Genomic DNA, 12142 nt, shown 5'->3' on the forward strand with positions numbered 1-12142 from the left:
GTCCCTCTGCCGGGGGTGGCTTGTGCTGGGACGGGACGGGACGGGACGGGACGGGACGGGACGGGGCGGGGCGGGGCGGGGCGGGGCGGGCCGGGCCGGGCCGGGCCGGAATGGGGAGGAGCGGGCCGGGACGGGGAGGAGCGGGCCGGGACTGTCCGGGGCTGGCGAGGCCGGCGTCAGTGGTGGAGCCGCGGGTCGAGGGCAGCCCCTGGCGGCGGGTGCGGTCGCTACGGAACCTGATCTAGTCCGCCGAGCCCTGGCGTCGCGAAGCTCCGGCCCGAGGAGTGGAAGCAAGGAGAGTGGAAGCGGAGCCAGAACATCAGTTTTGGAGCCGCTGAAGCCTTTTTTGAGCTACAGGTCAATGGTAAAAGTCGGTGGTCGTGACTTCTTTTGTGAGGAAAGCCGTGGTCAGGCAGGTCACATCCTGCTCTCGCCTCGGGGGTCTTTTGGCAGCGCTATAGTTGTAGGCCCCAGGTACGGCCTGTGCGCGCCGCTGGATCACAGCGGCGCCGGTGAACCGTGTTCTCCCGACGCTGCCTCCCGCTGCCCTGGCCGCATGAGGCTTTATTGGTTCTGCTCTGCCCTCTGGTACTCCCGACATCCTGCAAGAGCGTGGATGGAAAGTGGCAGGGGGGACTTGAACCAGTATGGAGCACTAAGAAAGGAAAGTTCCTTTGCCAATGCTGGATGTTGAGCTGTCTCTGCTTCCAGGTGGGAGGGTACAGACCTTTGGGTCAGCCTGCGCTGTAAGGCTGCCATGCTCTGGGTTTGCCCAGATGTTTTATCTTTTTTTTTTTTTTTTTTTGCCCCACCAGCTTTGTCTGGGCAGATTTTGCAGACTTTCTGTTTCTTCTCTATCATGAGCACATAGTAGACTGGTCAAAGCTGTGCAGGACTATCAGGTGTGTCTCCAGCAGATGCACAGATCCACCAGCAGCATACAAACAGCATAGGTTTAGAGACCTCAAGAACTAGTAGAGCCCTGCTCCTCGGCCAGCATGAGTACTCTAAATAAACAAGCTGTGCTCTAAAGGTCAGCCCTGCTAGATCAGCTTCTGTCAGCCACTGCTTTGGGGTATGTCATTTGGCATGGTGACACAGAACAGCTCCTGTATATCAGTAATTGCTGCAATGTGCCACTTCTCCCAAGGAATCTTTTACTGTCCTGTTATTCCAGAATAGAAACAATCCCATGTGGATGCAAATCCTGAGGGTTGAGCTGCCCAGATTCCTCAGATCCTATAACTAGGGGCGCAAGACTTGACAGATTCTTGGTGGATTTTGCCACTAGCAGAGTGGTTTGGGGCTCATGTTGCACCAGAGAGCAAATGTCTGCTATGGTAAGAAATTAGTCTGTTCAGCTTATTAATGACCCCATGCCAGCCAATGGTCAGGGTCCCACCCAGAGCAACACTGCACTCATTTTCAGATGGCATTTTGGCACTATTGAGAACTTGAGGGTAACTTAATCTTAAGACATTCCCATGAAATTCCCACTGCATTTTTAAATAGCAAATAGAGAGACAGTGAGATCATGGCTGCTGCACTTGTGGGCTGGTCACACAGCTGCACTGTGCTTATGCGGGGGGGAGGGGGGAGGGAGGGCGATGGGGAAGAGTGTGTCTCTGCAGCCGGGGGCCAGTGGTGAGTGGGGCCCCCACAGGGGCTGTGAAGCTGCTGGAGATGCTTGAGGTGCTGTGGGAAAGCAGGCAGGAGAAGTTGAGCTCTGTGGGACTGCAAAGCTCAGGGACTGAGGCACAGGCTAGCAGGAAAGAAAAGGAGGAGTTGAACCAGGTCTGTGTTGAAAACAAAAATTTGCTGGTGTAGCTCTACTATGATTAAATTGGCATCCCTCCCAGTGGAGATGCAGATATTGCTTACCTTTGCCAATACAGGCTATACCTGTCCTCAGGGAAGCAGTAATACTGGGAAAATGCCTATAGCAGCCTGATAGTCTCTGTCTGTTCAATGGCTCCTGTAGACACAGACTTAGTGTGTAAGAATTTTAACAGTTTGATCATCATTTTTGTGCCAGCAAGGTCTTTTGGGCATGCTGAAAATAGATGCTGGGGACATGGGAGCTTCAGGGCCCCCCAAAATGAGTGACCTGCCACAGTAAGTGAGTGGGAAGTTGGCTGCAGGATGGATCAGACAAAATATTAATTTTTTTGCAACATTCTCATTTTATTTTGTGTATTTCAGGGCTTGATGATAATGTGTAGGCTGTTTTCCACCTACACCTCTGACAGCCTTGCTGAAGAACCTAAACATCCTCACTTGGCTGCCACAGCTCAAACTCTTGGGATGTTATTCTGCACTAAGAGATCCTGTCTCTCTTCAGGCCAAAACGGGCAAACTGGAGCCTCTCAAGGACACAGAGGACACACTGACATGACATCTCAGGTCAGTCCAACTCATGAGCTGGCAGCTCTGTGCTGACCTGCACAAAGTCGCACAGCAGAAAGGCATCAAAATGCAGAGCAAGGAAGCCACCTTGAAGGCAGAACCTCCCCACTAGAGGAGGGTCACACACTTGCTGACATCAAGGACACTCTTGGGAGCAGAGGTCCGCACTGCTGGAGAAGGAAAGCTGGGTGATAGGAGGTTCAATTATCTGGCACAACAGACAGCCCTGAGGCTGAGCCTTGCACATATAGGTGCCATTGATGCACTAGTGACTCGGGGAGGGGGAGAGTAATCCCAGAGGGGGAAGAAGCTAAAGGAAAAGCTTCTTTTGTGGGAACTTTTTCAGATACTTTCACAGCTCAGACAGTGCAGGGGCTGAGGAAAACTGCTAGTGGCACCTGGTGCAATAACACAAGGCAGTTCTCCTCCAGAGATACAGGTGGGTCACTGTGACACGTGCTTGGGAGATCAAGCCCACCAGTCACGAGACCTGTTATCAATACACCAAAAGTGGCAGCAGGAGGTGAATGTGAAGTGACTTGAGAGCATGGAAAAAACACAGCAGTGTCTCTGAGAACAGAGGGTCCTGGCTCTCTTGCTAATAAAAGAAGAAATAGCCTTCATGAATTGTAAGGCTGTGAACACCAGATCACTGTAAGGTGCAGTAAGAGATCAGTGTTTCCAGACTAAATCATCTCGTTGCTGCCTGTTCTTGGCTGAAGGATATACTGTATAACTGTCACTGCAGAACTGCAAAATGAGCCAGCTCCCTGAGATCATGCTTGAATTGTTTCTCAGGTACTGCTCCCAAGTGGAAATAACTGTATCTGGAGTTGTACGCCCTTTCATAAAACCGCTCATCTGGTGCTCATACGTGGGCATACGCTCCATATCAGGAAATTGCAGCTGGAGGTCCTGGCATGAGAGGTATTTCTCATGTGGGGGTGTGAAATAACCAGTGATGCTAAAGCTATGGAAAGCTTAGGATTGCCGTGCTGCTGTCCTGCTTGTATGTCCCAGGCTGAGAGTTCTGGCAATCCCCAGGCAGATATACTACAGATGTGAGCGCAGTCAGCACATTGCCCTCGAGGTTTGGGCCAGCAGGCGCTGCCCTTGCTCTGCCTCTATTAACAAACTGGGTTGCACAGCTTGGAACCACTCCAGTCCAGCACCAGACACACAGCAAATGTCTTCCATGTACAGCAAGGAAGGGAGTAACAACTCCAGTCAGGTCTGACAAACCTTTGTTGAGAGACTGGTGATACTGGGAGTAGATGCCTAAAATGCTTGGCAAGGTCTGTGTGGCTAGGCTTACAGCCAGCACTGCCCCAGTGCAGGTGCAGCCGTGGATTCACCTTCCAGGGTACCAGCAATGGTGGGAGGATGAGTTGGGAAATGCTTCACTGGGGACTCCCGGTGCTACTCCTGAGCTGCATTTGAGCTCAGGTCCTCAGCTTTGACCTCACCTCAGCTGTACTCCACTGAAGCTTGTGCCAGGCCCACTCACTGGGTCAGCAGTCACTCAATCCTGGCTGACCCTGGTTACTGACACCAAACTCTCTGCTCCTCTTGCATGGTGAGTATGGTGCTGTCGTGCTGTCACCTTGTCTCCTGCTCATCTGTCATCCTCTCCTGCCTCCAGCACCCCAAGCCCCCATAGCTGTAAGGGGGGACAGGAGCAGGAGCCAGTCAGTGTGCTCTTGTGATGAGGGAGCCAATAATACCAAAAAACATTCTGTGAAAGCCCTGTGTTAAACAGGTCAAACTACTGCCCAGATACTCCTATGAGTGTTTACATGTGGGCTCATCATGGGGAGCTCTTTGCTGCAACAAAGATAAAGTGCTGGGCTCATTGAGGGGCACAGTTCACTCAGAGATCTCTGTCCTTGGAGATTTTCAAGGTTTGGCTGTGCAAAGCCATGGTTTATCTGATCTAGTATTGGTGATGGTCTCATTTCAAGCAAGAGTTTGGGCTAATGCTCACCAAAGGTCCCTCCCAACCAACACGTCTGCAACTCCCTATCAGGGAGCTAGAGGTTTGCACCGTATGTGGTGAATTCTTCAGTATTTCAGCACAGACCTTATTGTATGGAACCGGGCTGACCTGGTTGCAGGCGTTGCTGGCTGAAGTTCTTTGGATTGTGTGCTGTGAGAGTTCTCTCTGGCAAATGGTCTTAGCAAGTATGAGGAAAAGAAAAAAACATCCCTGTTCTTCATTAATCCTGTCTGTTTTGTGAAGATGATGATATTGAATAGCCCAGGACAGTCCTTTGGAAAAGGATAGTTGGAGATATTTGACCATTTGTAAAAATACATGTTTTTAAGCATCAATCAGCAGGTTGTAGTGGTTTGGTGGTTTGTTTTGGTTTTTTTTTTCCCATAGCAGGCATGATGTAAATTTATTTAACTAGCCAGGTCTTTTGCAATGGGCTTTTAAAAATTTATTTTTAAAATAAATGTGTCCTAATTTTTTCTGCCTTACCATCTTCAGCTCCTTTGCAGAGTAAGCAGCAGTGCTATCGTGTTACTGCTTGGCAATGCAGCAGCTGGCTGTAACCCAACTGTGCAGTATGGGACACAGAAACAGATGGAGCAGCAAATGCTCTTTGTTTCCTCTCCTGCTTTCTAAAACAGATTGTGAGTAAAAACATACAGGGGAGGTTTTTGCCATCTTCCCTGCTGCTGTGGCTTCCTGGCTGCTGACAAAGCCATGGCATTATATAGCGGGGGTAACATCTCCCCTCAGCAAAGGGAAGTGGTGTCCTTTGAGAGGAGAGCTGCCGAGAGTGGAAGGGCATTAGATACAATGTCAACACGCCCTTGCATGGGAAGGAAGGGTGCAGTGGGTGAAATGGCTGAACTGAGCTGAGGGCCCAACAAGTCCTGCTTCTCTTGTTGCTCTGAGTCCTGATTTTGGTGTTCACCTGAGCTTGGGTGAACCCCCTCAGCTCATTAAACTGGCACGGATCAAAAGTGAGCAGTGTCTTGACAGTTAGGAACCTGTATTGGCCTTATGGATGATCTGGCAAGCACTGGGATGAGAATGAGGAAAGCAGCCACACTCCAGGATGGGTCAGAAGAACAGGGGAGGAAGGTGGAAGTGGGATGTCCCTTGTGAACCAGATCGACTCTGCTGTCCAGGGTAGTCCTTGTGCCAATACTAGACAAGACACAGGAAGGAGGTACATGCTCCCAGGTAACTTTCTATGAGCCAAACTCTGAGGTTGCTGGCAGTGAAGGTCAGGAAAATATCCCCAGCAGAGGTTTGCCCGCCTTACTTCAAAATTCCTGTGGGATGAAAACTCCCCAAAATAAGGTCCTTATGTTCCTGACACCAGATCAGTTACAGGTTCCCAAAGGACTTCTACCGTATCACAGCCTCCCACACTTCTCTGTTTCTGGTAAACTCTGCTGCTCTCAAATGTTGGCCAGTAGTGCTTTCTGCCCCACAGGTGACCTTATACTCTGGAAAACATGAAACTGTTTCACCACCAGCAGCCTTGAGCTGGAGGACACCTGCCCAGAGCAGAGAACGATTGCTGAGAGGCCTGTGGCCAGGGCTTATGACACAAGACTGAGCTAGAACCACCAGTGCACCCAAGCAGCAGCATAAGTGGTAGAGACAGGCTGTGCCACTTCCTTGTGCCTCCCTGCTCGGTCTCCCACTGGGCTGCAGGTGTTGCTTGGCCCATGGGGTGTGGTGTTACATTTTAGTTAAATGGTATGCTCTGTCTCACCCCTCGAAAATGAACGGTTTATTCCAAGCCTGTAATCCTCCCCTGAAGTATCATGTATCTGTAAACCCATTGGCCCAAGTCTTATTCCGTGCTCACTTTGAATCTCCCTGTTAAGCTGTGCAGGAGAGACCACAGATGCTCTCCTGGCCCTTTTCTCCCTAGGCTCTCCCTCTCTCCCTCTCCCCCCCTTCACCCTCAGAAACCATGCTGCTCCCGGGGGTGGGACCCCCAATAAACCCTCATCTAATTAGAACGGTCAGAAGCCGTGTGGAGTCTCCTTGCCTGCCTGCTGCTACCAGCGAACACACAGCTTAGGGGACTCCCCGGGGACCCTCAAACCAACTGCTACAATCTGGCTTTGCTGTAGTTGACATTTGTGCTACACAATGTAATATTCTAGGTTCTTGGCACACACTGAGTTTATTGTTTAGCCACAGGCAGAACTTGTAACTCCTCAAGTTAATCCTATAGTCTGATGTTTTTTTTCTCACAAGCCTTGACAAACTAATTGAATCCCCATTTCTATGAGTAACTTGGAAAGCAGGTCCCACAGTCAGGTCTCAAGACATAAAGAAAGATGGGGATTTGTGAGATCACTTTCTTACTATTTCTGACCAGTGCAGAGGCATTTCTGGGGGTAATTCTTCCTGGCCTTGTTGTCTCTGGGATGACCATTCAGACACCTATCTGAAATCCCACCAGGGTGTTTTGCCTAAGTTTTCTCAGCTTCATCCCATTATTCCTGTTCTTTTTAACTAGCAAAAAAAAAAAAATTGTTCCGTTTTGTTGTTTATAGGTGTCCTCAACTGAAATTTATGCACCTTGTTGTTTCTTACTGTATCCTTTCAATAAAATAAAACAGATTTCATTTTTTAAAATTCAATCCCTTTTGCTCTCGGGTATTGTCTTGACCTCTGTCTGCATACCACCTCCTTACTTATACATAATGAAAACAGAAATCCTATCATGATCACTAGCAGTGGGTTATAACTCTTCATCTGTTTTCCTCTCTCATACAGTCAAGGGTTTCAGGACCAGCCACGTTCCTGCTGAATTCAGTGGGAACAGCAGCAAATTCTTTGCTCTACCACATAACTGAAGAGGGAAGTGAAGTTTCCAAACCTGTTATTACCAGCATTGCAATGCTCAATGTCCCTCTGTGCTGTGCTGACTGTGACAGGCAAGCTGGGTTCCTCTCAGCAAATAGGTATTCAGCTTTAGGCAAACCCCTTTGAAGGCTGTTCTTTGTCAGTTTTTTAAACATCTTGGCGATCTACTAAGCAGATCAACTCAACCAACAGGTTCTTATATTTTAATTTGAGTGCTGTGCATTCAGCCTGGGTGCTGGCAGTTTCAACTTGTGCATCTCTGTCCATCTCTGTACCTCTGAGGCTGCTCATTGTGAACAGCTGCTGTTAGAGGAGAGAGAAAACACTTGGGATTGCACCAGAGCAGTGTCTCAGGGGACCACGCCATGCAGCCTGCAGGTAGTCTCCCAGAACAGCACATCTGCAGGCGGTTATGGTCAGCCCCACCATGGTGGGGCTGTCTCATGGGTAGCCCAGACTGTTGAGCAGCTCATAGGGATGAGGCAAGTCTGAGGTCAACTTGGAAAGTCAATCTGCAGGCTGGGATCAGCATGGGGCCAGTGATGGTGACCAGGAACAGACCCAGCCCATGACAGGTCTGTAGTAATAAGGCAGAGCTGAGGTTAGGTCAGGCAGGCAGGCTCCAGGTCAGGGTCAGAGGCTCAGGGCTGGGCATGGGCACATTGATGAGTAGCGCTGGAGACAAGCACACCTCAACACAGCTCAGATAGGGCCTGAGGGTCCAGGGCTGTTGCTGCAGGCCCCCTGCTGGCAATAATTGGCATTGACTCCATGATTGCAGAAGGCTGATCAATCGCTTTATTACACTATATTATCCTGTACTATACTCATTAAGAAACTCGTCCCCTTCCAGACAGTCCAATACAGCTTTGACCTAATTGGTCAATCAATCGAAACACCATTACCAGTGTCCAATTAAGAAATCACCCTTTGGTAAACAAACCTCCTTAACGCATTCCACATGTGCACAACAATAGGTGCAGCAAGTGGATATAAGAATTGTTTCTCATTTTTTTCTCTGATCTTCTCACAGCCTTCCCCAGGAAAATGCCTGGGAAAGTTCTGCCTGCTGCTCTCTGTGGAAAGAGCTGCTGCCACACCGGGCTGATGTGAACTGGGGCTCCTGGGCAGGGCTGGGGCACAAGCCCTATGTGAGGCTGGCCTAAGGGCTTGTTAGTGCTGTTGGGGCCCTGAGAACAACTTCACAGACACGTGAGATTAACAGCATGAGCATGGCCAGTTGAAATGAAGCCAAAGTTCTGCCTCCCCCAGGTCCTGATCTTCAGGGATGGTTGACAAAGTCAAATGCTCTTCCTTCACATGCAATTCCTAAACAAGCAAAATTGGAGGGGCATAGATGCTGGCACTGCTGCTCATATTGACATCTCACTAGGCCTTCTGGAAGGAGAAAGAGATTAATCTAGTTCTAGAACTAGAAGAGAAGCTGAGGACAGGCAGGTTGATACATAGAAGAAGCTCAAATCTCTCCACCACTGCTGTCAAGTCCTTGGGGAGCAAATTTCCCCCTCATGTCAGAGACAGACTAAGATCATTGTGTGCCAAAAAAGCTGGGCTGTCTGGCTGTCACCCAGTCCTTGTCCATGTCTTTAGCAACCTCATGGAGGTCAGTGGGCTGCATTTGGGATCCATGTGAGGAAAGAGAATCTGTTCAAATTCACCTTCTGTAGTTACTGTCAGATTAATTTGATCGTTTATAACCTATTCAGGATTTTCTCTGTTGGCATATGGACATGGTCTACACCACCTTCACATTTTGAAGGGTATTTTATCTTTAATACTTCCATAACCTTTTTTTTTTTGGTGCTTTGTAGCCATAGCTTTTTCTTTGTGGCAATACAAGTCTTCTGAGTAATTTTAGAATCTCCATGCTTCTTACAACCATGTTATCCTTTCTGTTTATTCATTTTTTAATAACCTCTTGAGGTAGGAATTTCTTTGTTGATGTTGTTTTTTCAATGTCACCAGATAGAGTACATTATACTCACTGCTATGCATGACTGTTCTAACAGCCCCTCACAAAACTCAGCATTAAACCAAATGGCTTCTTTTATGCTCTCCAACCAGCTGTTCCAAAAATCAAACCTTTGTGATATCTAAATGTAGCAAGCACATGATATGCTGATGTAACATTTACTCACTCAGTGTGGGGGTAATTGGAGACTTTTCATAATGATGTTTTCTGCCCTGGTAGCAACTCTGACCTCCTAAATACATTACTGTCACCACCGCTGGTTTTAAACTCTGTTCACTACAATAGTCCTAATTCTCTCCTTTGCCTATTTAGGTCTGAATTTTCCACATATAAGGGTTCAGTTACATCTTGGAAGATTAAAATGGTTTAGGTACATTGATTCTGAAGTTTCTTCAACATCCAGCATTACTCCTCCACATGCTCAATAGTCAGTTCTTCCTGTACATCCACAGCCAGCCACTTCAGTGTGCCACCTGTTATCTGCCTTGTACCAGTGTCTGATAAGGTTGTCCTCGGTCAAAACTGGGTAGTGCAGTTGTTCTGCCTGCTTTTGTGGTTGCTCAGATTTGTTTCAGAGCACATCAGTGGCTGTTGTGAAATTTCTGTGCCTTTTTAGGTTGTACTTAATTTGTTCATCTTCCCATTAGTAATTTCCTACTTCTTCAGTTTTGTCAACTTCCAGCCTCATCTTTTAAGTAAGTGAGGGAGTGGCCGTGCACCCCTCACCCCACTCCCTGATCCTGACCAACGGTGCGGGCAGAGGTCAGCGAGCAGTGAACGGAGGTCAGCGGGCAGGGGGAAACGAGCGGTGGGCAGCGCGTAGCGCGGAGGGGCGGCGCAGACGGGAGGCAGAGCAGAGAGGAGATGGTGCAGGAACGAAGCCATGCAGGAATTGGCTAATGCAGGAAGAGCAAACGCATACGCAGTCCCACATGGTCTAGCGGTTAGGATTCCTGGTTTTCACCCAGGCGGCCCGGGTTCGACTCCCGGTGTGGGAAGTGTAAGTTTTTATATTTCTTTCGCCTGCTAAAGCAGCTTTTTGGTTGTCCTGCGCGATACCTCCTACCCCTCGCAGCGCAGTTAACACAAACTCCCGCCCGCAACCCTGGACCCTGAGGCGAACGGAACTTCCTGGCGCGAGTACAGAGCCAGGTTTAGAGTAAGAAACACCGGCGATAAGTCGGCATTATGTCTCAGCACTGCAGAGCCAGTCTCTCCTCGGAATCAAGCCATCCCACGAACAAGAAAACCTTTTTTAGGAGGTATGTTACTGAGAGCTTCCCCTCAGCTCCAGAGGTGAATCCAGCCAAGTGCGTACTGACCACGCCAACAGCCCTGCGGAGCTGAGCGTCGACAGCTGATGGGTCGGGGCATTGCTGTGATACGCCGGGTCTGGCAACAGGGCTGGACACGCAGCTTGTGCAGCTATTTGCTACTGCAGATCCCTCATTAGCCATTTTCACACCCTCCGTGAGTCCTGTTAGCGTGGGAATGCAGCCTTTCTCCCACACTGCCTGGGCACCAGCCATGGGCAAGGGGTGTGTTAGTGGAGTAGACAAAAAGCCCCATGTCTGTGTACCCCTTCCAGAGCCTGGCTCCACAGGCAAATGGTGATAGAGAAAAGCCGTAGGTAAATCCACCAACGTGAGCCTATGCGCATACTTCAGTCACAATCACAGCAAGGTGAGGGAACAAGGAACATGGAGATGGTTATACCAGACCTGGTGGCTGACTGGAAGCCGAGGGGTAAGAGACAAGCAGCCAGAGCAGTGCATGGGAACAAATACAACAAACCTCACTTTGTCTGTAAGAAGACTAGTAATTTTGTTTACAACCAAACGGTACAGAAATTATTAGGTTGGAAAAAACCCTATTATAGTCATGTTTTGTTTTTAATTTAAAACAGATCATTTTTCCTAAATGTTCCAAACTCTACTAGTTGACGACTTCATCTTAGAAAGACTTGGACACTCGGGGCAAGAGCCGCAGGATCATTTTCTGCTATTAGCATTTCAGGAACTTAGTTAGAAATGAAATTAAATGAGACAGTAACCTGGGATTTTCAGAAAAAATTATAACTTCAGGAGGCAAAGTTTGTTTAGAATTTCTCTTTATGTTGTTTCAAATTTCTAAAACAACAACAACAAAACAACCCAAAATTCCCCAGCAACAATTTATTTCATGCTGATTGCAGCAGGAAACTTACTTAATGCTATCTGTCCTACCTTGAACAATTGCCCCAAACTGTGTTACTAAATTTAAATACAAATGAACCATTCTGTGAGCTCTGAGGGAAACAAAGCATTGTTAATGAGACAGCAACGAGCACTGTTAAAGAGGGGCTTTTTTCACAAAACACTACTTCCCTTCTGAGTTAAGCTTCAAGGCTCCAGCAATCTGCAGTGGCTTGGGCCAAAAGCTGCACCTGAAGAGCAGGTCGTTGACAGATTGTTTTACTTAGAATTGAAGTGGCTAAAAAATCTGCAAGACACTGCTAGCCCATGAAGGGAGGTGTAGTTTCTGGCAGAAGAGTACGGCCGAAGGCGGGCATTATTAATCTGATCGAACCACATCAAGCTCTCAGCCAAATGGACGAAGATCAGACCACAGACCCTATTTAATCATCACGTCAGAACAATTTCTGGTGAAGGAACACAATAACTTCACCCTCCTGTCCACTCCATAACCTAATCCACTTCAGATTGCTGGAAACCAAGAGTCTATAAAAGGCCTCGGCATGGGGCTCAAGAATGTCCTTGAAGGACAGAGCCAGGGAAGGAACGGGTGCTCCGAAGGCACCGGAATCCCACAAGCCCGCAGCCACCCGCGCCGGGAGACCACCGCGGCGGCCGCGCCACAACGGCCTCAGGTCCCTCCTCCCGCCCCTCGGCCCCTCC

The 12142-nt window shown here is 48.7% G+C and overlaps 1 non-coding gene across 1 annotated transcript; it reads left to right on the top strand.

Annotated features, from left to right (window-relative positions):
- Positions 1–10171: 10171 nt before the first annotated feature.
- Positions 10172–10243, top strand: TRNAE-UUC (transfer RNA glutamic acid (anticodon UUC)). The gene has a single exon. It is a non-coding gene; the product is annotated as a tRNA-Glu (tRNA).
- The last annotated feature ends 1899 nt before the right edge of the window (positions 10244–12142 follow it).

Source organism: Agelaius tricolor, unplaced genomic scaffold (genome assembly GCF_023055355.1).
Source record: "Agelaius tricolor isolate 1412-34295 unplaced genomic scaffold, bAgeTri1.0.p SCAF_49, whole genome shotgun sequence".
Taxonomy (NCBI): Eukaryota; Metazoa; Chordata; class Aves; order Passeriformes; family Icteridae; genus Agelaius; species Agelaius tricolor.